Source organism: Lissotriton vulgaris, chromosome 12 (genome assembly GCF_964263255.1).
Source record: "Lissotriton vulgaris chromosome 12, aLisVul1.2, whole genome shotgun sequence".
Classification (NCBI taxonomy): domain Eukaryota; kingdom Metazoa; phylum Chordata; class Amphibia; order Caudata; family Salamandridae; genus Lissotriton; species Lissotriton vulgaris.
Genome location: NC_141700.1, coordinates 31,164,286 through 31,188,927, shown reverse-complemented (window position 1 = coordinate 31,188,927; position 24,642 = coordinate 31,164,286). Strand labels below are relative to the sequence as shown.

Here is a 24,642-nt window from a genome sequence, read left to right as displayed (position 1 = left end):
AGCCCAGAAGGTGGTGATGAGGATTGGGTGGAGTCACTTGACCCTTTAACAGACCACCTTGAAGAGCCGAACTGGAGAGAGGATCTGGGTGACGCCAGTGGTCTGGACACTTTACCAGACTTTGGCATGCTTTCTCCCCCTACCTTGGCTACGGAGGAGGGAGCGTCTTAAGCTGTGGTGGTGCGAAGGGCAGCAAAAGGCAGCTGAAGCCCTGGGCCTGGAGCTCCCTTCCGTGGCGGTCAGGACTTACCTCCTAACAGAGGTGCTTCAACCTGCGGCAACCTCCTGAACCTCTTTTGCCATTCAACAAAGCCCTCAATGACGTCTTTCTGGGCACCTGGTCCAAGACCAGCACAAGGGCTCCTGTGAAACGGACGACTGCCTGCTGCCACTGCCCGGCTCCAGGCGACCCAGTTTTCCTCACCCAACACCCATCCCCCGAGAGCTTGGTGGTTCAAGCCTCTTCTTCTAACAACTCATTCCCTTCTGCTCCCCTAGACCGGGAATCCAAGGAGCTGCATCCTCCAGCTTGTCACTGCGGTCCGTAAATACTGCATGCCTCTTATGCTGATACTCCCATACCACCTGGGATATGTTATATTCTATGCTCCATGTTATGATATGTATTTCTCAGCTACATCCTATGTTGCGCAATCTTACAGCTGTCACTGTGTTTATGATGTCACTGCACTTGGTCAATTGTCGAATGTTATGTTTCAATGTTGGCAGTCAACTGACTTGGAGGTGGATGTGACCAGCAGATGATGAGCTGTGTAGTTTTTTCTACAAATAAACTTCTGCTGAGACTTCACCCTGTTTCCTGAGGTGTTGTGTTCTTAAGCTTTCACCCCCGTCTATCCCTCTCCCTCTCCCCATGCCTGACCCCTCCTTTACATAATGTCACCAGCTGGAATGTTGACAGCTGGGAGTTCGATTCTTAACAGTTGAGCACACCTCCAACTGTCATTGAGATCCACCCTTAGGCTTTCACACACACCTCTCCTGTTTACGGTGTGTTGTCTATTTAACTTAAATAAAGTCTTACATTAACTATCTCTGCTTCCGGAGTTATATCTTAACATGAGGTTACTACAAAAATTGGCGTCGAGGCTCCTACACAGCAGTACCCACTCATCAATATTTTCACTGCAACAAGATTTTTCATCTGCTTCAAGAGTCACATCTTCAACTATCGATTTCATCAAGAAACTAAAAACTCAACGTCTGGATTACAACATCCTGGATTATTTGCTGACATTGTCATCTAATGAACATTTCAAGTTGTCAATTTATTCAATGTATCTCTATTTATGACTATTACTCTGATACCATATTTCTTAGTCAATCGATTATCTGGCTACTCTTACTGTCGCAGTTTCTGAAGTCATCTATTCTCTTAAAAACCGGCACGAGTAAAGAGTATTAATCTTTGTTGACTTTATCTTTGGCAAGTATTACTGAACAGTGGCTATTCAAATACCCTCTTATCAGCGCTTCGATCCGACCGCAGCTGTTGATGTTTCTTTCACCACAGCGCTATTCATTTACTTGCAGATTCTTGCCTTAATTATTTGTTTGGAAATATCGAACATCAAATCATTTTAATTGGTGCTTGGCAGGCGCATTGTTCTGAATGTATTCAAATATAAACTTACTTGACTGTTTTTGCTGCACGCTCTTTCCCTTGTGCATCAGTCATTTAGTGGAGTGGTGTGGCTCACTGGTTAGAGGCGGCAGACCCGGAAGCAGAGAACGGCCCAGGACCAGGGTTCAATTCCCGACGCGGCAGGGTCGTGGACCAGGGTCAGTAGACTCGATAATTCTCGCCTCGGTGCCTACTCTAACCAGGGATCACACTCGGCAACTCTGGGCATTAGCTTGCCTCATCTCTACAACGGCCCCCCACATTCGCCGGGGATGCCTGGTTTCACCTTGGAGATACCCAGTAGGGACCATCTCACAGGGATAGCCAGGACGGGTTCCCCAGCGGTCTACAGCGCCACGACGCCTCAGGGCAGCAGTGCGCTTTACAAGAACACATACATTACATTACATTACGTGGAATTTGCTGCGAGACTTGAGCACGGCGCTCCTCGCGCATGCTCTCTGATTTGCCAACCACAGACGTCAATTGTGCGCTGCCAACCACATTCTCTGTTTCATGTTAATCCCTCTGCCAACCACGTGAAGCTTCCTGTTAATCCCGTGTTGCCAACCACGATGACTGGAGCACAGGGGTTCTTTTCTTGCCAACCATGACGTCACAATACTCTTCTGCCCGGCACTGCAGTGGTTTCTTACGTTCCATAGTTTCAACAAGAGGATTCTATGACATCATAAACTATGTTTAAAGGGAAGATGCACTACATTAGCTGAATCTATTATTCCATTCAACCTTTCAAGTCTATTTATAAAACCATAATCATTCTACGGATAATTTATTTTTTTGGAGAATCTACGCGGGTTGCTGTTGTACACTTATTTGTCATCAACAGTGTGGATTGCAGTGATTCGCACACTACGTATTTCTCTTCAACAGTGTGGATTGCAGTGATTCACGCACTACGAAGTTCAACATTACCGGTGTTCAACGCTTACTACTGTGATTAGCACACTTTCTATACACAAATTACATTTGTGAATTATAGTTATTTATCAGTTTACAACGTGTATATATATATATATATATATATATATATATATATATATATATATATATATATATATATATATATATATATATATATATATATATCCAAGCTCCAATTCCCTCGAACATACCCAGCCTGGTTAGAAGGAAAGTCAGCACTCACGAAAACAGCAGCAGTAGTTTCAGCAGAAAAGTTTTATTTTTCGAACAAACGCGTTTCGGGAATGAGATCCCTTCGTCAGTGTTAACATCGGAATGCACTGCGCGGCACCATTATCTGTGTTTGCAACCCTTATTGACACAAACAACGGACTTAGGTGGTTACACACAGAATGCGCGCCATCTTGAAATGTGTTAAGATTTCACAAATGACCATAGAAACATCTCGCGTTTCTTTAGCTTCAACATGTATGACATTTCTAACCATTCACTGTTACTTCGACATAATGCATATTAAGGCAACATTTGTCATAAGAACGGTTATTAGATAAACAATTATGCCGTGAATCGGCTACCCATAACTGCATCATATGAAAGATCATATCTCACCTGTATAGTAGATACAATTAATCATAGAACATCTCTCTGAGCAAGGTGCATTGCACAAGACAATGCTCGTTCAATACTGGATGTATCATGTTTATATTACTGTATTAAACAAAATCTAGCCGTGGATCGGCAATTTCGGCCTTTGTGGCCGCTAACATTTCAGAGTTATGTTAAGAGAAATGTCAGACTTTACATATAGTTTTTTGGTCATCAAAAATTACATTGGAGTACATCCTCAAGTTAAAAATCAGAATTTGCATCACTTTTGGGTTTAGAATATGAAACAAACTACATACATTCTAAACATATATTATTCAGCCCAAGTGAGTTGACAATTCTTCCCCAATATTCAGTCCCTTCGGGGCCCTAGTTTCAAGATCAATAATGAAACGGGACTCCAATCTTCTCAGTGTCTGTAATCTGTTACCCCCTCTGGGATTTTCTACAACTTGATCTAAACAGAAGTATCTGAGGAGATTCCTGTCACTATTATGTTTGATAGCAAAATGCCTGGCTACCGGGTACGAGAAATCCTTATTCGTTATAGCCCGCATATGCTCCAACACCCGAAGTTTGACAGGATTGATGGTACTTCCCACATATCTATACGAACAGGGGCACATCAGGCAATATACTGCATGATCCGTATGGCAGGACATAAATTTGGTGATTTTTCTCCCACCTTTACAGCCTGTAACTTCATACGACAGTGTTCTTTTTGATGGCCAAAAAACTATATGTAAAGTCTGACATTTCTCTTAACATAACTCTGAGATGTTAGCGGCCACAAAGGCCGCAATTGCCAATCCACGGCTAGATTTTGTTTAATACAGTAATATAAACATATTGATACTCCCATACCACCTGGGATATGTTATATTCTATGCTCCATGTTATGATATGTATTTCTCAGCTACATCCTATGTTGCGCAATCTTACAGCTGTCACTGTGTTTATGATGTCACTGCACTTGGTCAATTGTCGATTGTTATGTTTCAATGTTGGCAGTCAACTGACTTGGAGGTGGATGTGACCAGCAGATGATGAGCTGTGTAGTTTTTTCTACAAATAAACTTCTGCTGAGACTTCACCCTGTTTCCTGAGGTGTTGTGTTCTTAAGCTTTCACCCCCGTCTATCCCTCTCCCTCTCCCCATGCCTGACCCCTCCTTTACATAATGTCACCAGCTGGAATGTTGACAGCTGGGAGTTCGATTCTTAACAGTTGAGCACACCTCCAACTGTCATTGAGATCCACCCTTAGGCTTTCACACACACCTCTCCTGTTTACGGTGTGTTGTCTATTTAACTTAAATAAAGTCTTACATTAACTATCTCTGCTTCCGGAGTTATATCTTAACATGAGGTTACTACAAAAATTGGCGTCGAGGCTCCTACACAGCAGTACCCACTCATCAATATTTTCACTGCAACAAGATTTTTCATCTGCTTCAAGAGTCACATCTTCAACTATCGATTTCATCAAGAAACTAAAAACTCAACATCTGAAAGAAACACGTTAGTGTTAGATTCCTTACCTTAGAATATCCCCAGGCGTCAGTCTGGATCCGGAAACTTTTGCGTAGCAGTACCCCTGCGCGTCGGTAGGCGTCGTCTGCAGGCGTCCCCTGCGGCTCCGCGTCCGTCGTCGGCGTCGTGCGCCGTGATGACGTCGCTGGAGTACATAGACGCCGCCTCCGCGCGCTGACGTCAGTTCTTCTTTTTTCCGCGCCAGTGGACGCAGATCTGGAAGAGCAGTACTCCGGTCTTTGACCAAGTTTTTTCGACTTTTTTCTCTATTGTGCCTGATAGGATGCCTGGATTTAAGAATTGCGATGACTGTGAGCGCACGATGTCGGTCACAGACCATCACCGCCTCTGCCTCCGGTGTCTGGGCCCCGACCACGACGTGGAATCGTGCCTCGACTGCCGGGCCCTTACCAACAAGGCTAGGCGGGAGCGGTCCCGCAAGCTGCTGGAGCTCCGGGTGTCGGCCCCACGTCGGGACCGGGAGCGGTCCCGGTCCGGCCGGAGGTCGGGGGAGCGTTCGAGGGAGCGGTCGCGGAGCCGCGCTGGGCGCTCCGGAAGTCGACACCACTCGTCAGGCTCGTCAGGTAGGAAGCACAAGAAGTCGGGGCGTCGTCATCGTACCCCCGACTCCCCCCGACGCTCGCGCGATGCGGCCGGGGGCTCGGGTGACCCCAACCCCGCGGCTCCGCGAGAGTCGCCGGCGCGGCCTGCCTCATACCCTCCGGTCCCTGGGCATGGCGCGACGCCTGAGGAGATCGAGGCGTTCCTCATGGCCATGAGGGCGCTCGCTTCTCCGACGGGGCCTACGGCGCCTTCGGGCCCAGTGCTACCGTCTGGGGGCCCTGGCGGTTCGGGTGTCCCTGCCTCGGCGCCGTCGGGTGCTCCGGGCCCGGCGTCGCCGACGGCTCCGACCCCGGCGCCGCAGGGGCCTTCGGGATCGGCGCCGGCTGGTCTTCCGGCCTCCCCGGCGCCGTTGCCATCGGGGTTACCCCCGGCGCCGCCCCCGCGCGGCGCCGGTTCTCCACTGCCGGTTCCGGCCGGCGGTGGGGTTCCGGCGCCGGCCCCGGGCGGCGCCGTCCCCTTACCTTCTCCGACGCCGGACGCGGCGCCGGATGGGCGTCGCACGACGCCGGTCCCGGCGCCGATGGGGCCCATGAACCCCGAGGAGCCGGTCTTCATCATTGACTCCGAATACGGAGAGGATGAGGAGTACGGTGAAGGTTGGGAGGGGTCCGAGGACCCTCTGGCTCGCGAGTGCCAGTATGACCCGGACTGGACGGGTGACTTGGGGGATGCCAGTGGTTTGGACGACTCCCCTAACCCTGGTTTGATCTCTCCTCCAACCGTGGCATCGGTGGAGGGAGCTGCCTATTCTGTGGTGCTGATGAGGGCTGCCAAGGCCTTAAACCTTGAGCTCCCCGTCGCGGCCGTGAGGCCTAACATCCTCACCGAGGTCTTCAAGCCGCAGTCATGCCCTTTGGAGCCTCTGCTGCCGTTTAATGAAGCCTTGTCTGACGTTCTGTTGGGCACGTGGTCCAGGCCCGCTTCAGGTGCGCCTGTTGATCGGAACGTGGCCAGGCGCCACCGTCCTTGTCCGGACGACCCCAAGTACCTGTCTACCCACCCCACTCCTGAGAGTCTGGTGATCCAGGCCTCGACCTCCCAGTCCGCATTCCCGTCGGCCCCGCCCGACCGGGAATCCAAGAGGTATGACCAGTTTGGTAAAAAGGTCTTCTCGTCCATTAGTTTGGGCCTGCGGTCTTGCAACACCGCCTGCCTCTTGGGCCGCTACACCCACTCTGTGTGGGATACGGTCGCGGAGCTGCTGCCAGAATGCCCCATGGAGGTGCGGGCAAAGCTCGGTCAAGCTGTAGCTGAGGGCCGGGATGCAGCGAAATATTCCATTCGGTGTGGTCTTGATACGACCGACTCGCTGGGCAGGGCTATGTCTACGACGGTGGCGATTCGCCGTCACGCCTGGCTGAGATCCGCCAATTTTTCGGCTGATGTCCAAAATACCCTGATGGACATGCCGTTTGATGGCTGTCACCTGTTCGGTGACAAAGCGGACCACGCGCTGGAACGCTTCAAGGACTCCAGGGTCACGGCCAAGTCCTTGGGTCTCTCGACCCAGCGTCAGCAACCGGGTTCGTTTCGCCCCTTTCGTGGCCAAGGAAGGGGCGCCCCCACACGTGCTGCCAGCCACGCGCCGCAACAATCCTTCCAACGCGGTGGCGGCCGTGGAAACCGCCGTGGTGGCGGTCGGGGACAACGGCGGGGTCAGACCACACCTTCCCCCGCAGCATCTACCCCAAAATCCTCCTAGTCCGTGCTTTCGGCCCCATGTGACGCCAGTGGGTGGCAGGGTTCGCCATCACCACGCTCACTGGCGCACGATCACTTCGGACAGGTGGGTGCTGCAAATTGTCCGAAGGGGCTACTCCCTCCCCTTCGAGACCTCTCCTCCAGCCATGCCACCGCAGAACCACCGTGTGTCGGGGGACCACTTGACACTTCTGCAGGAGGAAGTTACGGCCCTCTTGGCCAAGGGGGCCATCGAGCGCGTTCCTGGGCCAGAAGTAGGGCGTGGTTGTTATTCCCACTACTTTCTGGTGCCCAAGAAGGACAAGGGGGGCCTACGTCCTATCTTGGATCTAAGGAACGTCAACGGCTTCCTCCGGAAGGAGAAGTTCAAGATGTTGACGTTAGCTCAGGTCTTGGCTGCTCTAGACCCGCAAGACTGGATGGTAGCGTTGGACTTGCAGGACGCCTATTTTCACATCCCCGTCCTGCCGGCCCACCGGCGTTACCTGCGGTTCACGGTAGGCCAGGAGCACTTTCAGTTTGTCGTGCTCCCCTTCGGCCTTACCAGCGCCCCACGGGTGTTCACAAAGGTGATGGCGGTGGTCGCAGCCCATCTGCGCAGGTTAGGGGTTTCAGTCTTCCCCTACCTAGACGACTGGTTGTTGAAGGCGGGCTCGCCCCAGACAGTCGTCCACCACCTTCAGATGACGGCAGACCTCTTGCACGACCTGGGGTTCTCCATCAACGTGCCGAAATCACACCTGTGTCCCTCTCGAAAGCTCCTTTTCATCGGAGCGGTTCTGGACTCGGCGCAGTTTCGGGTTTATCCTCCGGAACGGCGGGTTCGGGATATTCAGGCTTTGATTCCCATCTTTCAGCCGCTATCCCGAGTCTCGGTCAGGTTGACGCTGCGGCTGCTGGGGCTGATGGCTTCCTGCATCCTTCTGGTGCATCACGCCAGGTGGCGGATGCGGGCTCTGCAGTGGGACCTGAAGTTTCAGTGGGCCCAGCATCAGGGCAACTTGTCCGACCACGTCTTGATCTCGGAGGGCACTGCGAGACAACTGCAGTGGTGGCTTACGGACCGCGATTGGGTCAGGGGCAAGTCCCTCTCCCTTCCCCAACCGGAGCACGTTGTCGTGACGGACGCGTCCCTCCAGGGCTGGGGTGGCCACTTGGGAGAGGCAGAGATCAGAGGCATCTGGTCTCCGGCGGAGTCCCGGCTCCATATCAATCTGTTGGAGCTGCGGGCGATTCGTCTGGCACTGAAGGCATTCCTCCCCTTTGTCAACGGGAGTGTAGTGCAGGTGTTCACCGACAACACCACCGCCATGTGGTACTGCAACAAACAGGGCGGAGTGGGGTCGTGGACCCTTTGCCAGGAGGCTCTGCGCCTCTGGCAATGGCTGGAACGTCAGGGCGTGACTCTGACGGTTCAACACCTGGCAGGTTCTCTGAACGCCAGGGCGGACGAACTCAGCCGTCGGTGCTCGATGGATCACGAATGGCGTCTGAACTCGGACGTGGCGCAAGGCATCTTTCTGCAATGGGGAGAGCCTTGGTTAGATCTATTCGCCACAGAAGAGAACGCGCAATGTCATCAGTTCTGCGCGTTGGAGTTTCCAAGACGGCACTCGCACGGCGACGCCTTTCGGCGCGAGTGGAGTTGCGGTCTGTTATACGCCTTTCCGCCTATACCACTTCTGCCCAGAGTGCTGAAGAAGATCAGGCGCGACCGGGCCCAAGTTATCCTTGTGGCTCCGGACTGGGCTCGAAGGTACTGGTATCCCGAGCTACTCAGCATGTCGGTCGGTCCCCCGATCCGCCTGCCCCTTCAGGAGGACCTTCTGTCGCAGCAGCAGGGGACGGTCCTCCACCCGAACCTGTCCAGTCTCCACCTCCATGCTTGGAGATTGAGCGGCGGCAGTTGAGGCCATTTGACTTGCCTCCTGAAGTCTGTGATGTTATTCTGGCAGCCAGGCGTCCCTCCACTAAGTCGGTATACGCCTGTCGGTGGAACAGATTTGTGGCATGGTGCACAGCAAAGGCTGTGGATCCTCTTTCTGCCCCTCTTTCGGAGGTTCTTCTGTTTCTTCTTTCTCTTGCCCAGCAGGGCTCTGCTCTGGGCACTATCAAGGGCTACCTTTCTGCCCTTTCAGCCTTCTTGAGGCTTCCTGATCAGCCTTCTTTGTTCAAATCCCCGATTGTAACTCGATTCTTGAAAGGCATCACTCACATGTTTCCACCTGTTCCGTTTGTGATGCCTCAGTGGGATTTGAACCTGGTTCTAACTTTCCTGATGTGTGCTCCCTTTGAGCCCCTTCATTCTTGCCCTCTCCGTCTCCTGACTTTAAAGACGGCTTTCCTGGTTGCCATCACCTCTGCCAGGAGGGTGAGTGAGCTCCAGGCTCTTTCTGTCCAACCTCCTTTCCTGTCCATTCATCCTGACAAGGTGGTTCTGAGGACTAGACCTTCTTTCCTGCCCAAGGTTGTTTCGGCCTTTCACATCGGGCAGTCCATCACCCTCCCTTCCTTCTTCCCGCCTCCGCATCCTTCAAAGGATGAAGAGCGGCTCCATCGTCTGGACCCAAAACGTGCGCTTTCATTTTACATGGATCGCACACGCCAGTTCCGGGTGGATGACCAACTGTTTGTTGGCTACGTGGGTGCGAAGAAGGGACGGGCGGTTTGTAAACGAACCATCTCTCGATGGGTCGTCCTCTGCATCAAAGCGTGCTACTCTTTGGCTCGGAAGGAGCCTCCTGTTGGGCTGAGGGCCCATTCCACTCGGGCCACGGCGGCTACTACTGCCCTGGGCCGGGGAGTCCCCTTGCAGGACATTTGCCAGGCGGCTACGTGGGCCTCGCTGCACACCTTTGCGAGGCATTACTGCCTGGACAGTCAAGTCCGGAGGGATGGCTTCTTTGGCCGTTCTGTCCTCCAGGACTTTCTGGTGTAGTTTTGTATTGGTTCGCAGACCCACCACCGGGGTTGGTATTGCTGGGGTATGTATTCTAAGGTAAGGAATCTAACACTAACGTGTTTCTTTCAGATGAACAAGTTACTTACCTTCGGTAACGATATATCTGTAAGAAACATTAGTTAGTGTTAGATTCCTTACCGAACCCACCCATCCTCCCCGTTCTGCGAACTGATACCTAGGGTTAAGGTCATCCCTTTCGGGGCCCTAGTTTGTACATGGCACCAGTGTTGGTTCTCTCATGGCTCTGCGTCTCCTGGCGCGGAAATGCTGTGTGCAAAGAACTGACGTCAGCGCGCGGAGGCGGCGTCTATGTACTCCAGCGACGTCATCACGGCGCACGACGCCGACGACGGACGCGGAGCCGCAGGGGACGCCTGCAGACGACGCCTACCGACGCGCAGGGGTACTGCTACGCAAAAGTTTCCGGATCCAGACTGACGCCTGGGGATATTCTAAGGTAAGGAATCTAACACTAACTAATGTTTCTTACAGATATATCGTTACCGAAGGTAAGTAACTTGTTCGTCTGGATTACAACATCCTGGATTATTTGCTGACATTGTCATCTAATGAACATTTCAAGTTGTCAATTTATTCAATGTATCTCTATTTATGACTATTACTCTGATACCATATTTCTTAGTCAATCGATTATCTGGCTACTCTTACTGTCGCAGTTTCTGAAGTCATCTATTCTCTTAAAAACCGGCACGAGTAAAGAGTATTAATCTTTGTTGACTTTATCTTTGGCAAGTATTACTGAACAGTGGCTATTCAAATACCCTCTTATCAGCGCTTCGATCCGACCGCAGCTGTTGATGTTTCTTTCACCACAGCGCTATTCATTTACTTGCAGATTCTTGCCTTAATTATTTGTTTGGAAATATCGAACATCAAATCATTTTAATTGGTGCTTGGCAGGCGCATTGTTCTGAATGTATTCAAATATAAACTTACTTGACTGTTTTTGCTGCACGCTCTTTCCCTTGTGCATCAGTCATTTAGTGGAGTGGTGTGGCTCACTGGTTAGAGGCGGCAGACCCGGAAGCAGAGAACGGCCCAGGACCAGGGTTCAATTCCCGACGCGGCAGGGTCGTGGACCAGGGTCAGTAGACTCGATAATTCTCGCCTCGGTGCCTACTCTAACCAGGGATCACACTCGGCAACTCTGGGCATTAGCTTGCCTCATCTCTACAACGGCCCCCCACATTCGCCGGGGATGCCTGGTTTCACCTTGGAGATACCCAGTAGGGACCATCTCACAGGGATAGCCAGGACGGGTTCCCCAGCGGTCTACAGCGCCACGACGCCTCAGGGCAGCAGTGCGCTTTACAAGAACACATACATTACATTACATTACGTGGAATTTGCTGCGAGACTTGAGCACGGCGCTCCTCGCGCATGCTCTCTGATTTGCCAACCACAGACGTCAATTGTGCGCTGCCAACCACATTCTCTGTTTCATGTTAATCCCTCTGCCAACCACGTGAAGCTTCCTGTTAATCCCGTGTTGCCAACCACGATGACTGGAGCACAGGGGTTCTTTTCTTGCCAACCATGACGTCACAATACTCTTCTGCCCGGCACTGCAGTGGTTTCTTACGTTCCATAGTTTCAACAAGAGGATTCTATGACATCATAAACTATGTTTAAAGGGAAGATGCACTACATTAGCTGAATCTATTATTCCATTCAACCTTTCAAGTCTATTTATAAAACCATAATCATTCTACGGATAATTTATTTTTTTGGAGAATCTACGCGGGTTGCTGTTGTACACTTATTTGTCATCAACAGTGTGGATTGCAGTGATTCGCACACTACGTATTTCTCTTCAACAGTGTGGATTGCAGTGATTCACGCACTACGAAGTTCAACATTACCGGTGTTCAACGCTTACTACTGTGATTAGCACACTTTCTATACACAAATTACATTTGTGAATTATAGTTATTTATCAGTTTACAACGTGTATATATATATATATATATATATATATATATATATATATATATATATATATATATATATATATATCCAAGCTCCAATTCCCTCGAACATACCCAGCCTGGTTAGAAGGAAAGTCAGCACTCACGAAAACAGCAGCAGTAGTTTCAGCAGAAAAGTTTTATTTTTCGAACAAACGCGTTTCGGGAATGAGATCCCTTCGTCAGTGTTAACATCGGAATGCACTGCGCGGCACCATTATCTGTGTTTGCAACCCTTATTGACACAAACAACGGACTTAGGTGGTTACACACAGAATGCGCGCCATCTTGAAATGTGTTAAGATTTCACAAATGACCATAGAAACATCTCGCGTTTCTTTAGCTTCAACATGTATGACATTTCTAACCATTCACTGTTACTTCGACATAATGCATATTAAGGCAACATTTGTCATAAGAACGGTTATTAGATAAACAATTATGCCGTGAATCGGCTACCCATAACTGCATCATATGAAAGATCATATCTCACCTGTATAGTAGATACAATTAATCATAGAACATCTCTCTGAGCAAGGTGCATTGCACAAGACAATGCTCGTTCAATACTGGATGTATCATGTTTATATTACTGTATTAAACAAAATCTAGCCGTGGATCGGCAATTTCGGCCTTTGTGGCCGCTAACATTTCAGAGTTATGTTAAGAGAAATGTCAGACTTTACATATAGTTTTTTGGTCATCAAAAATTACATTGGAGTACATCCTCAAGTTAAAAATCAGAATTTGCATCACTTTTGGGTTTAGAATATGAAACAAACTACATACATTCTAAACATATATTATTCAGCCCAAGTGAGTTGACAATTCTTCCCCAATATTCAGTCCCTTCGGGGCCCTAGTTTCAAGATCAATAATGAAACGGGACTCCAATCTTCTCAGTGTCTGTAATCTGTTACCCCCTCTGGGATTTTCTACAACTTGATCTAAACAGAAGTATCTGAGGAGATTCCTGTCACTATTATGTTTGATAGCAAAATGCCTGGCTACCGGGTACGAGAAATCCTTATTCGTTATAGCCCGCATATGCTCCAACACCCGAAGTTTGACAGGATTGATGGTACTTCCCACATATCTATACGAACAGGGGCACATCAGGCAATATACTGCATGATCCGTATGGCAGGACATAAATTTGGTGATTTTTCTCCCACCTTTACAGCCTGTAACTTCATACGACAGTGTTCTTTTTGATGGCCAAAAAACTATATGTAAAGTCTGACATTTCTCTTAACATAACTCTGAGATGTTAGCGGCCACAAAGGCCGCAATTGCCAATCCACGGCTAGATTTTGTTTAATACAGTAATATAAACATGATACATCCAGTATTGAACGAGCATTGCCTTGTGCAATGCCACCTTGCTCAGAGAGATGTTCTATGATTAATTATATCTACTATACAGGTGAGATATGATCTTTCATATAATGCAGTTATGGGTAGCCGATTCACGGCATAATTGTTTATCTAATAACCGTTCTTATGACAAATGTTGCCTTAATATGCATTATGTCGAAGTAACAGTGAATGGTTAGAAATGTCATACATGTTGAAGCTAAAGAAACGCAAGATGTTTCTATGGTCATTTGTGAAATCTTAACACATTTCAAGATGGCGCGCATTCTGTGTGTAACCACCTAAGTCCGTTGTTTGTGTCAATAAGGGTTGCAAACATAGATAATGGTGCCGCGCAGTGCATTCCGATGCTAACACTGACGAAGGGATCTCATTCCCGAAACGCGTTTGTTCGAAAAATAAAACTTTTCTGCTGAAACTACTGCTGCTGTTTTCGTGAGTGCTGACTTTCCTTCTAACCCGGCTGGGTATGTTCGAGGGAATTGGAGCTTGGATTTATGACGCGAACACCATCGCGTTGTTGGCACCCGCTTTCAGAGTGACTCGTACTTCTGGTGTTGTTGGAGCGAATATATATATATATATATATCTCCTACTGGCGGTCGCCAGTAGGTATATATAGTTAGGATTTTTTGTCTATGGGATTTTTGAAAATTCTATGTCTAATAACTTTGGCGTTTGTGGACGGAATTGGCAGAAATTTTCAGGAAAATGGAACATTTTGTTTCTGAGCAGCCCCTGACAATTTGGGGGGGTTTCATCAAGGGGGGGCCGAGAAAAAAGGGGGGTCCCAAAACGCGTTTTTCCCATGTTAATTTCCATAGGGCGGTTGGCCTCACTTTTAGCTCGAACGGCTGAATGGATTTGCACGAAACTTGGCAAAATTGTAGGGACTGTTAGCCCGATGTGCCTTTGCTAGGTCTCAATATATGTGCTTCAGTGGATTTTGAGTAATTTAGGGTCAAAAAAAGATATATATCTTGGCGGAGCCTAACCACACATCTGATCTGATTGGCTGTCAGCACTTCATCCAAGAAGTGTTGGCAGCCATCTTGGGACCAATATACATGATAGCACCTCATTAAAAAGCATTGTAGTTAATAGAGGGTTTTAGGACTTTAGTTACATTATAAATCATTTGTTGATGGTACCATACTCGTTTTAGGAATTGTGGTGGGTTCTAAGGTGATTTTGCCATGTGAAAAAACCTTCTGCTGTGATATCATGAATATTGTTTGAAAGAAAACTAATATCTCATGATTTTCCCACAGTGGTTTGGAAGGGGATCTATAAGCTAAACTGAAAGCATATTTTCTGTAAATTCACATTATCTTTCTAGGTCATGTGAAAATGAAGTCTGACATTCTCAGTAAAACATGTACATCCAACAAGGACAGAGACTGTCAGTTGATTCCTTTGTGTTCTACTGCAGCCTCCTAGAGTGTTCTAAAGAACAACTAGAGCGCTAACAGTCCTACTTATTACAAAGGTATGGCACACCTGAAGCCATCTTGATTGGAATAAAGTGGTAACTCTTAAAACATTTAATTTAAAAAGAAACAACATGAGGGGGTATATTTTGCCATAGAAAGTATGATTAGTGCTGCAGAATGAAAAATTAGGGCACATTTTGAGTGACTTCTCAAATCCTTTTCTATTTCATTAAAACATTCTGACATGCAGTCTCCCAAAATGGCCACCAGAGACAAAAGAGCCCAAATGTAGCCCAAATATCACCCAGAAGTAGCCCAAGTATAGCCCAATGACAGAATGTCCCAGAGTGTTCTAAAGAACAACTAGAGCGCTAACAGTCCTACTTATTACAAAGGTATGGCACACCTGAAGCCATCTTGATTGGAATAAAGTGGTAACTCTTAAAACATTTAATTTAAAAAGAAACAACATGAGGGGGTATATTTTGCCATAGAAAGTATGATTAGTGCTGCAGAATGAAAAATTTGGGCACATTTTGAGTGACTTCTCAAATCCTTTTCTATTTCATGAAAACATTCTGACATGCAGTCTCCCAAAATGGCCACCAGAGCAAAAGAGCCCAAATGTAGCCCAAATATCACCCAGATGTAGCCCAAGTAGAGCCCAATGACAGAATGTCCCAGAGTGTTCTAAAGAACAACTAGAGCGCTAACAGTCCTACTTATTACAAAGGTATGGCACACCTGAAGCCATCTTGATTGGAATAAAGTGGTAACTCTTAAAACATTTAATTTAAAAAGGAACAAAATGAGGGGGTATATTTTGCCATATGAATTATGATTAGTGCTGCAGAAAGAAAAATTAGGGCACATTTTGAGTGACTTCTCAAACCCTCTTCAATTTCATTAAAAAATTCTGACATACAGTCTCCCAAGATGGCCACCAGAGACAAAAGAGCCTAAATGTAGCCCAAATATCACCCAGATGTACCCCAAGTATAGCCCAATGACAGAATGTCCCAGAGTGTTCTAAAGAACAACTAGAGCGCTAACAGTCTTACTTATGACAAAAGTATGGCACACCAGAAGCCATCTTGATTGGAATGAAGTGGTAAGTCTGAAAACACTCAATTTAAAAAGGAACAACATGAGGGGGTTAATTTTGCCATAGAAAGTATGATTAGTGCTTCAGAAAGAAAAATTAGGGATCATTTTGAGTGACTTCTCAAATCCTCTTCTATTTCATTAAAAAAATTCTGACATGCAGACTGAAACATGCACTTTGAATACCAGCAGCAGACGTCCCTGGTGAGCAGTAGCTTTACTACAGTGATCTAATGTGCAACTAGAGTGCTAACATTCAGAATTTATGGCAAATGTGTGACACATCTGAATGCCTTCTTGATGGAACCAAAGTAAACAAGCATTGAAAATGCAATAGATCTCGCCCTCGTTTAAGTTAAAGCCATTCTGTTTGTAATGAGGTGGCTTTTTAGCTTTGCTTTTATTAGTGTTTTTTCAACTTTCATGTAAATAACATGCATCTGTATGCATATAAGTATATGTATGCTTGCATTTATGTTTGTATTTATATAGATATACAGATGATATATGTTTATATATGTATGTATATATATATATTCACTGAAAAAACCATAGGTTATAGACCATATATAGTTAGGAATTAGCATTTACAAAACCTTGAAAATTCACTGAAAAAACCATAGGTTATAGACCATATATAGTTAGGAATTAGCATTTACAAAACCTTGAAAATTCACTGAAAAAACCATAGGTTATAGACCATATATAGTTAGGAATTCGCATTTACAAAACCTTATTTTACTCACACAAAACCATTGAAATTCCATATATAGTTAGTTGCACTAACTATATATCGCGCACCCGCAATCCACTGCTGATGATGTCACATATTACATCATTCATGACATGGTCAGTGACATCACTGATGACATCACTGATGACATCTCAAATGACATCACTGATGACAACATCCAGTGACTGTATGTTTCTGTAAAGTTAAAATATGTCTTACATATTGAAGAATGAGTGGATGTATAAGTGTCTGGATGAAGGATTTAGTAGGTGCATGACTGACTGTATGAGTGAGTGATTAAATGTGTCTCACTGAGTGCATGGGTTAGTGACTAAACTGTCTTAATTTGTGCATCAGTATGTTTGTTGTTCTGTAAACTGTTGCATGTGTTGATAAGTAGCTATATGAGTAACTATATGGGTTATTGATTGGTTGCCCAAGTATTTGTATGGGAGACTGAGTGTGTGTGTGGGTGGCTGGGAGGTGTATGACTCTGTGCATAGATGTGTGAGCAGTTGATTCACTAGATGTATGGTTTCAAAAGTGCATGTGGAAATAGCTGTATGGGCGGTTGACTGTGTGCATGAGTGTATTGGTGAGTGAATGGATATCTCAGTGCTACATGTCAAAGTAAGTACATATGTAAAACACAGTACATGTGAGAGTTGACATATATAAATAACTGTGCATAAGAGCCAGTGAATGTGTGAGTGGCTGTATGGATCATTGTGAACTTTTATCAGGGATTGTATAAGAGAGTAAATATGTGTTAGTATATGTTTGAATAAGTAAAGTTTGTATAACTGTATAGTTGAGGAAATGGAGGTGTGATTGATTCTTTGCATGACTGACTAGGTGTGTGAGTAACTCCATGGATGAGTGACAGTCTGTGAGTGTCTGTTTACACTGATTGTATCTAAGGTTATATTAGAGTCTGAAGAGGTTCATCGTATTATCACATGAATGATATCATCAGTGATGTGATCAGTAATGTCAAATGAGATGTCATCAGTGATGTCATCAGTGATGTCATTTGAGATGTCATCAGTGATGTCATTTGAGATGTCATCAGTGATGTCATCAGTGATGTCATTTGAGATGTCATCAGTGATGTCACTGACCATGTCATGAATGATGTAATATGTGACATCATCAGCAGTGGATTGCGGGTGCGCGATATATAGTTAGTGCAACTAACTATATATGGAATTTCAATGGTTTTGTGTGAGTAAAATAAGGTTTTGTAAATGCGAATTCCTAACTATATATGGTCTATAACCTATGTTTTTTTCAGTGAATATATATATATATATATATATATATATATATATATATTTTCCATCAACTTGGCTCGTCTTTGTCGACCCCTGGCGCTTCTAGAACCGGTGCAGTATTCCTCTGCAGAGCCCCGCCGAATTTAATCAACCACACCTCCTTTTCAGGAATGAATACGCACTCGCAGTATCTCTTCTTTTCCAATTATTTATTCATCCACAGTTTCCAGCATAATAAATACCGACGCGTTTCGCCGCCAACTGACGCCTTGCTCACGGTTCATATTTACCTTGACATCTAACTTCCTTTAAGGAGTGGTTTCGAAACACACGTGATTTACTTGTCACTTCCTGTAATACTCGCTAAGCATCATGGGTTTTGTAGTTTGTTGGATATTTTAGTACAGTATTCCGTTTCAAACGCCAAATTACAATTTCACAGATAATCATTCTCGATCACCATGTATATTCAGTGCCCCACAGTATTCTAATGTTATCTTATTTGTTATCTTATTTGGCCCCTGAGGCTTTCAACCATTTTTAAACCACCCCAGATTTTATTGTTCCAATTGGTGATTGTGTTGGTATAAACCTATTAAATTGGATTCATTGTCCTCATTCTCAACAAGTCAAGGGTTCCCTTTATGAAATTAATTTGGGTTACCCTTTGATCCAGAATTCATTACATTTCTCGGTGTATGTTGTGAGGTTTTATGGGGTATCGCCCTCTAGTGGGCAAAAGTTATACGGTGATTATTGTTCCCATTTATTTGAATTGGGTTCCCCTTTAATCCAGAAATCATTACCTTTCTCGGTGTATGTTGTGAAGTTTTTTGGGGGGTGTCGCCCTCTAGTGGGCAATATTTATATGGTGGTTATTATTCCAGAGGTCAGACCCTGGACCAGGGTTCAATTCTCGACGCGGCAGGGTGTTCAGCTCAAATGTCCACGGACTCGATAATTCTCGCTTCGGTGCCTGACCTAATCATGGGTTCACACTCTGCAACTCTGGGCATTAAGATTGCTTAATTTCCACAACGGCCCCCCTGCGGCGGGATGCCTGGCTTTCACCTTGGGGATGCCCTGTAGGGGCTATCTCACAGGGAAAAACCAGGACGGGTTCCCAAGGCAAGCGCGGAGATACCCCTTCGGGGGTCGATTCTGGCGCTATATAAGAAATATAATAATAATAATAATAATTAAGGCCCTCCAGTGGGCTATTGGGTTTTAATTACATTATAGTAGCAAACTGAAACTCATTTCTGTTTAAGGGCTTGGTGTTAGTATGTGTTCTTTTCCATATCCTCTTATCCAACCCCTATTCTTTTCCTGATCATCATATGTTGATTGTGCACATTTACAGAAGGTGAAAATTATATGTGTATAACGCTCCCCATACAACTATTAACAAATTGGTGCATTGTTTCTTTTACAAATGTACATAAAGTTCCTCGCTCTGGTTCAGACCGTCCGGGTATAACGTTCGAAAGTTCAATATTTGTCGTGATTCCCTGCATCTTAATTTTCGCTCTCTGTCCCCTCCTCTCTCATGAGGGACAATTGTCTCTAGAGCGTAGAATTTCAGAAGTTTCCAGTCCCCATTGTGCGCAGCTTCCATATGTTTCGCAACGGCGTTGCCTCTGTCCTTGTTTACCGTCGCTCTTACATGTTCAAGGATTCTTTTTTTCAATTCTTTCTTTGTGCTGCCAATATATTTCAAAGCACATGGACATTCTATCACGTAAACTACAAACTCAGTTTTGCAGTTTATCAATTGTTTGATTATCCAAGATTTTTTATTGGGTAAGGTTACTTCTGTCTTGTTTACTGCAATCTGGCATACTTTGCACTGTTGACATTTCACAAAGCCTTTGCTTTTCAACCACTGGATGCCTTTTTTCTTTTTGTCCGGATCTTGATGGTGACTGTGCACCAACTTGTCTTTCAGACTTGTTGCACGTCTAAATGTTACTTCTGGGTGTTTCCCCATTATTTTGCCAGCAGTTTCATCCAGATGTAAGATTTTCCAATTCTTTCTTAGGATACTTATGATTTGTTTGTATTCTCTTGAGTGATTTATGATGAGTCTCACCTGTTGTTTTTCTGGCTGTGATATGTCCTTGTATTTAGATTTTATTTGTAGGATTTCTTCTCTCCTTTTCATTGGCACGTGCCCAGCATTTTTTGATTATTCCTTGCTTGTAGCCCCGTTGTTTGAATCTTCTTGCCATGTCGCAACTGTTCATTTTCCATTCTTTTTCTTGAGAGCAGATGCGGCGTGATCTTAAAAACTCACCATACGGTATGTTGTCCTTTACTGTGGCTTCGGAGCTACGGCAGTGTCCGCCCTGCGGGGGTGCCCCATGTCACCACCAATATCTGAGCTCCAGGGGGTCCCAAAGTCTCTCCCTGTGGGTCTGGCTTCGTAGCCTGTCTGGCTCTGAGGATATCAACAATGAGAGCACGTTAATTGGGCATCCGCGTGATCACTCTGTGCAAGGTGCAGTCGCAGGGGTCCAAGAGCCCGGATCTTAGGGCCCGAGGTGCTGTGTCGGGGATGGGCTCTCGGTCTGTCCGCGGTGGGCACAACCCACAAGGTTTGCGGCCGTTCAGTACGTGGCGTTGCTGCTCGCTTCTCCGCAGGGGGGCCTCGACGCCTTCCCGGTTTTCCGCGGTTCTCCGCCCCACTGCCGGGCCGACCTCTTTCTGGTGCGCCGCACGTCCTATCACGTACTGCGGACGCCGTGCAAACTTTAGGTCGGGGATGAGCGGCCTAGATCTCCAGCCTTCAATCACCCGCTGATCAAGCCGCCGCGTCGCGGAGCGACTCGGTTTCTCACGCGTTCGGCAGCGGAGACCTCCGGGCGTGTTTACCCACCACTTTGTCCCCCATGGTCTCGTACAGGCAGGATAATTATCGGATTGTGTGGGCGATGGCGCGGAGCGTCTAGATCACGCGTCCGCCATCGGCTGTGGCAAGCTCTGCCCCCTCCAACCGTGAGGATTATAATGCACTTAAGAGTATATGGTATAACCTCTATAAGGAGATGGTTCCGAAAGCTGCGGAGGGGCTCAGCTCATGCCAGGGCAACCTCTCACATAAAACCAAGCACTCTGCCTCCAGGATTGTCGAGGCCTACCATAGGAGTGACTTATAGGTATATATGTGTCTATATGTAAAGGTAGATATAGGTATACTATATCTAAGTAAGGGGTGATTACACCACCTTACCCAAGCTGAGTGATCAACCTGTGGTGTCCATTTGGAGGGCCAGCCAGGGGTAGGCCTTGGATGCACCTATGCCCTGGGTACCTATGGTACACATACAGGGGCTCACAGAGGTGACCCAATACCCAATCTGGTATGTACCTAAAGTACGTGGTATCAATTTAGAGAGAGAACAGCTGGGCTGTGGGTCTGATTCTCCAGTATTAGGGGTGTCTTTCATAGATTCACATGCTTGAATATTCCCCGTCGTCGAAGTGGGAGTCCCACGGTACATAAAATAGCAATAATGCTAAAATATATATATATGTAATAACATAATACATAATAAAACAGATATAATATACACTGAAAAACCTCAACAATGGTTCCTACATAGGAATGCATTAGAGAGAGAAAACTCATTTGCAACATATCAGTGTCATTATGTTAGTCCAAACTCCAGCCAATCAGGCTCAAGCACCCTCTAGAACCTTCTCCTCAGAAGCTCAAGCCCTCAGATTTTCTACCGCACGTCGTGTGAAGGGAGTCTCCCTGAGCTCTGCTCCGTTTTCTTCATTCTACTCTTCAACTTCAGTTTTTTCTCAAGATGTCAAGTAAGAAGTCTTTGTTTATGCCTTGCTCTTTCTGTGGGAAACTGCGTTTGTTTGAGAAGGACCCCCACCAAAAGTGTATATACTGCTTATATCCAGAACACAAGGTGGCTGCCTGCAAGTTCTGTAGAACTTTTCCTGCTAAGACCCTCAGAGACAGGGAGGGTCGTCTTCTTTTATGGTTGAAGCGCCTTCAGGACAAAGACGCAGTTTTGTCAGACGCAGAAAGTTTCCAGTCAGGTCCTTCAACTGCTGCTTCCAAGCGTGGCAGTGTTCAGGAGTTACCATCTCCTTTTCTGAAGAAGAAAAAGCTGGCCTTAACTGTAGCTCCAGTAAAACCTACTGCTACTATGACTTCTGTGTCTACGCCCACGAGACCTGGCTCTCAGGCGTCTTTTCCAGCCTCTATAAGTGTTGTTACACTTATGACAGCGCGGTCGTCGACGGGCTCGTCGACTACCATTCCATCGACGAGATTGGCTGCTGTGGCTTCGTCGACGACTACTGTGACGACGACGTCAGCTTCGTCGTCGTCGACGACGTTTTCGTCGCCGGCTTTCACGACTACGAAAGCCTCTACCTCTCCAGTCTCGTCGACGATTCCTATTATATCGTCGACGAAGAAGCTTCCGTCGACGAACAAGTCATCGTCGACGATGCATGTCCCGTCGACGTCGAAGATCCAGTCGACGACGAAGATCCCGTCGACGACAAAGATCCCGTCGACGCCGAAGACCCCGTCGACGGCTAAGACCCCGTCGATGGCGAAGATCCCGTCGACCAGCTCGTCGATGACTATAATCCCGTCGACAAAGGCTTTGTCGACGGTGAAGATACCATCCAAGGATTCGACGACGACGTGTCCGTCGACGGCTGTGTCAAAGCATTCGTCGTCGACGAATACATCCAAAACATCACCGTTTCCGACGACTGTCTCTAAATCATCATCGTCGTCGACGGCTGCTCCAGTTCTAACATCTACGTTGACGGCTGCGTCGACGACAGCTTTACCTTCACCTTCAGGTACACAGCAAGAGGACGCTGCATCCACTTCAGGATCACTGTCCTTCGCCAATATGCCCTTAGTGCCTTTGGACACTTCAGCTCCTACAGTCGTTACGGAGTCTTCTGTCAGCAATATTCAGGACTGCTCTCCAATTGCTAACTCCTACTCTTCAGCCACCTTCGCCATTGTTGGTTAAAGACCATGAAACGGAATCCGTTGCAGACGACAATGGTTTTGGTGATGCTCAAAGTCCATCGGATTTGATTATCAAGTGTCAGGACACTAGTTCTGAAGAGGACTGAGGAAATATAAATTTTATGGTCAAGTTGTGTTCCCTAGCGCGTACCCCACCGTCTCCATGTACCAGCTTAAAGTGCATGTAACTTCCCTCCTGTGTCAGTTATGAAGACGCAAATACATTTGCGTCCAACGTTAACTTGTCCTCTTTCAGATCCACCCTGAATGGATTAAATAGCCCGTTCCTAAGTATGCTATGCCAACGTCTTTTTGTAGTGTACTTTACATGTTTTCCTGCTCTGGCAAAGTAGGCCCTGAATTTCTGCCATCGAGCCTCTTTTCTGGCTTCTGACTCTGACAGCCTCAGCCCAGGCTGCTTCTGTACCCGTGAACTCTGACTTACTTCCAGCGCGGCCCATCGCGCTCAGCTCAGCCTGCTTTCTGCCAAGTCTGACTATAACCTTCGAGTTATCTGTTCCGCTCTTCGAAAATGCATTCCTGCCTACTAGCTTCAGTAAACATCCTCCCCAGCTGCAGAGCCAAAGGGCCGACCTGTCTCAGTGCAAGTAATTCATAGCCCCTGTTGCCATGCTTCCATGGAAGGCCCCTTGCCCCCACGCTTCTCATGCAGACACTTAGGCGCTTATACACGCATCCACAGTTAGTATAGAATGGCTTCTACCCTAGAGACCTTTCCGTCCAGATAATATGGTTCCTAAACACCAGATATCAGATATGATAGAAGTACAAGTTGATCTGACATGCCAGACTTCTGTCTCTTTCCGTCAGTGTAAATGTCAAGTCCCCTGCACCCCTCCAGTTTCACGTCTATCACACGTCATGCAGCTGCGCGCGCATCCAAGCTTCCGATTTCTGCTGACATTGCAACATTTCTGTTAGTGCCACCCCTTTGTGACACCCATCCGTGACGTTCCTAGCACACACCTCCAGTTCACGCCTAGTCCACGCCTTCTGATTACGTACTAGTAACACGTGTATACTGTTATCTTGTCTTCTCTCAGCTGTTACGCCTACTATACTGTTTCTTATGACATGAATTAAGTATATAAGCTATGTACTGTCAATAAAATGTAGCGCGCTCTATCCCTTCTTCCACCCCTGCGGTGGGAAGAACATGATATTATGGTCCTGACCATTCCTTTTTGAGGAATAAAACCCCTAAGAACTCTAACACCACGGACTCTGGTTCTTTCTTTCCGATTTGAGTTATTATTGATTAAGTACTTACCTGCATAGAAATTAAGAGAGTAAATTATATATTTACGACATTTTGGCGCCCGAATAGGAACCCCTCCCCCACCTCACGCGCCGGTTGGTGCGTTGCAAGCTATGTCCCCTGCCATCAGTTAGATGGAAACTACGCGTACCGGCAGGATTTCCTGCATCTCCCTCTGACCCACGGAGGTGACGAAGACTGCGATCAGTGCCCAGACGAGGCGGTGAGGAGTGCGGAGGATCCCGACCAGAGCCTAGCCGAAAGAAGCAAGGTCCGAGGTGTCAAGAGGCCCACCAGGTTTCCGAAGTTTTCCGAAGTCGAGCCGAGTCGAGTCGAGTCCAGTCGAGTTTTCCGAGGCCTTCTGTTTCCGTGCTTCCCGGTGAGTACCATTGCTGGGACGTATCTAGACGGGTTTGGGTA

General features: G+C 46.9%; 1 protein-coding gene across 6 annotated transcripts in view; it reads left to right on the top strand.

Annotated features, from left to right (window-relative positions):
* SLC25A42 (solute carrier family 25 member 42) overlaps window positions 1-24,642 on the top strand; it is a 257,863-nt gene that overhangs the window by 150,103 nt on the left and 83,118 nt on the right. The gene's annotated exons all lie outside the window — the stretch shown is intronic.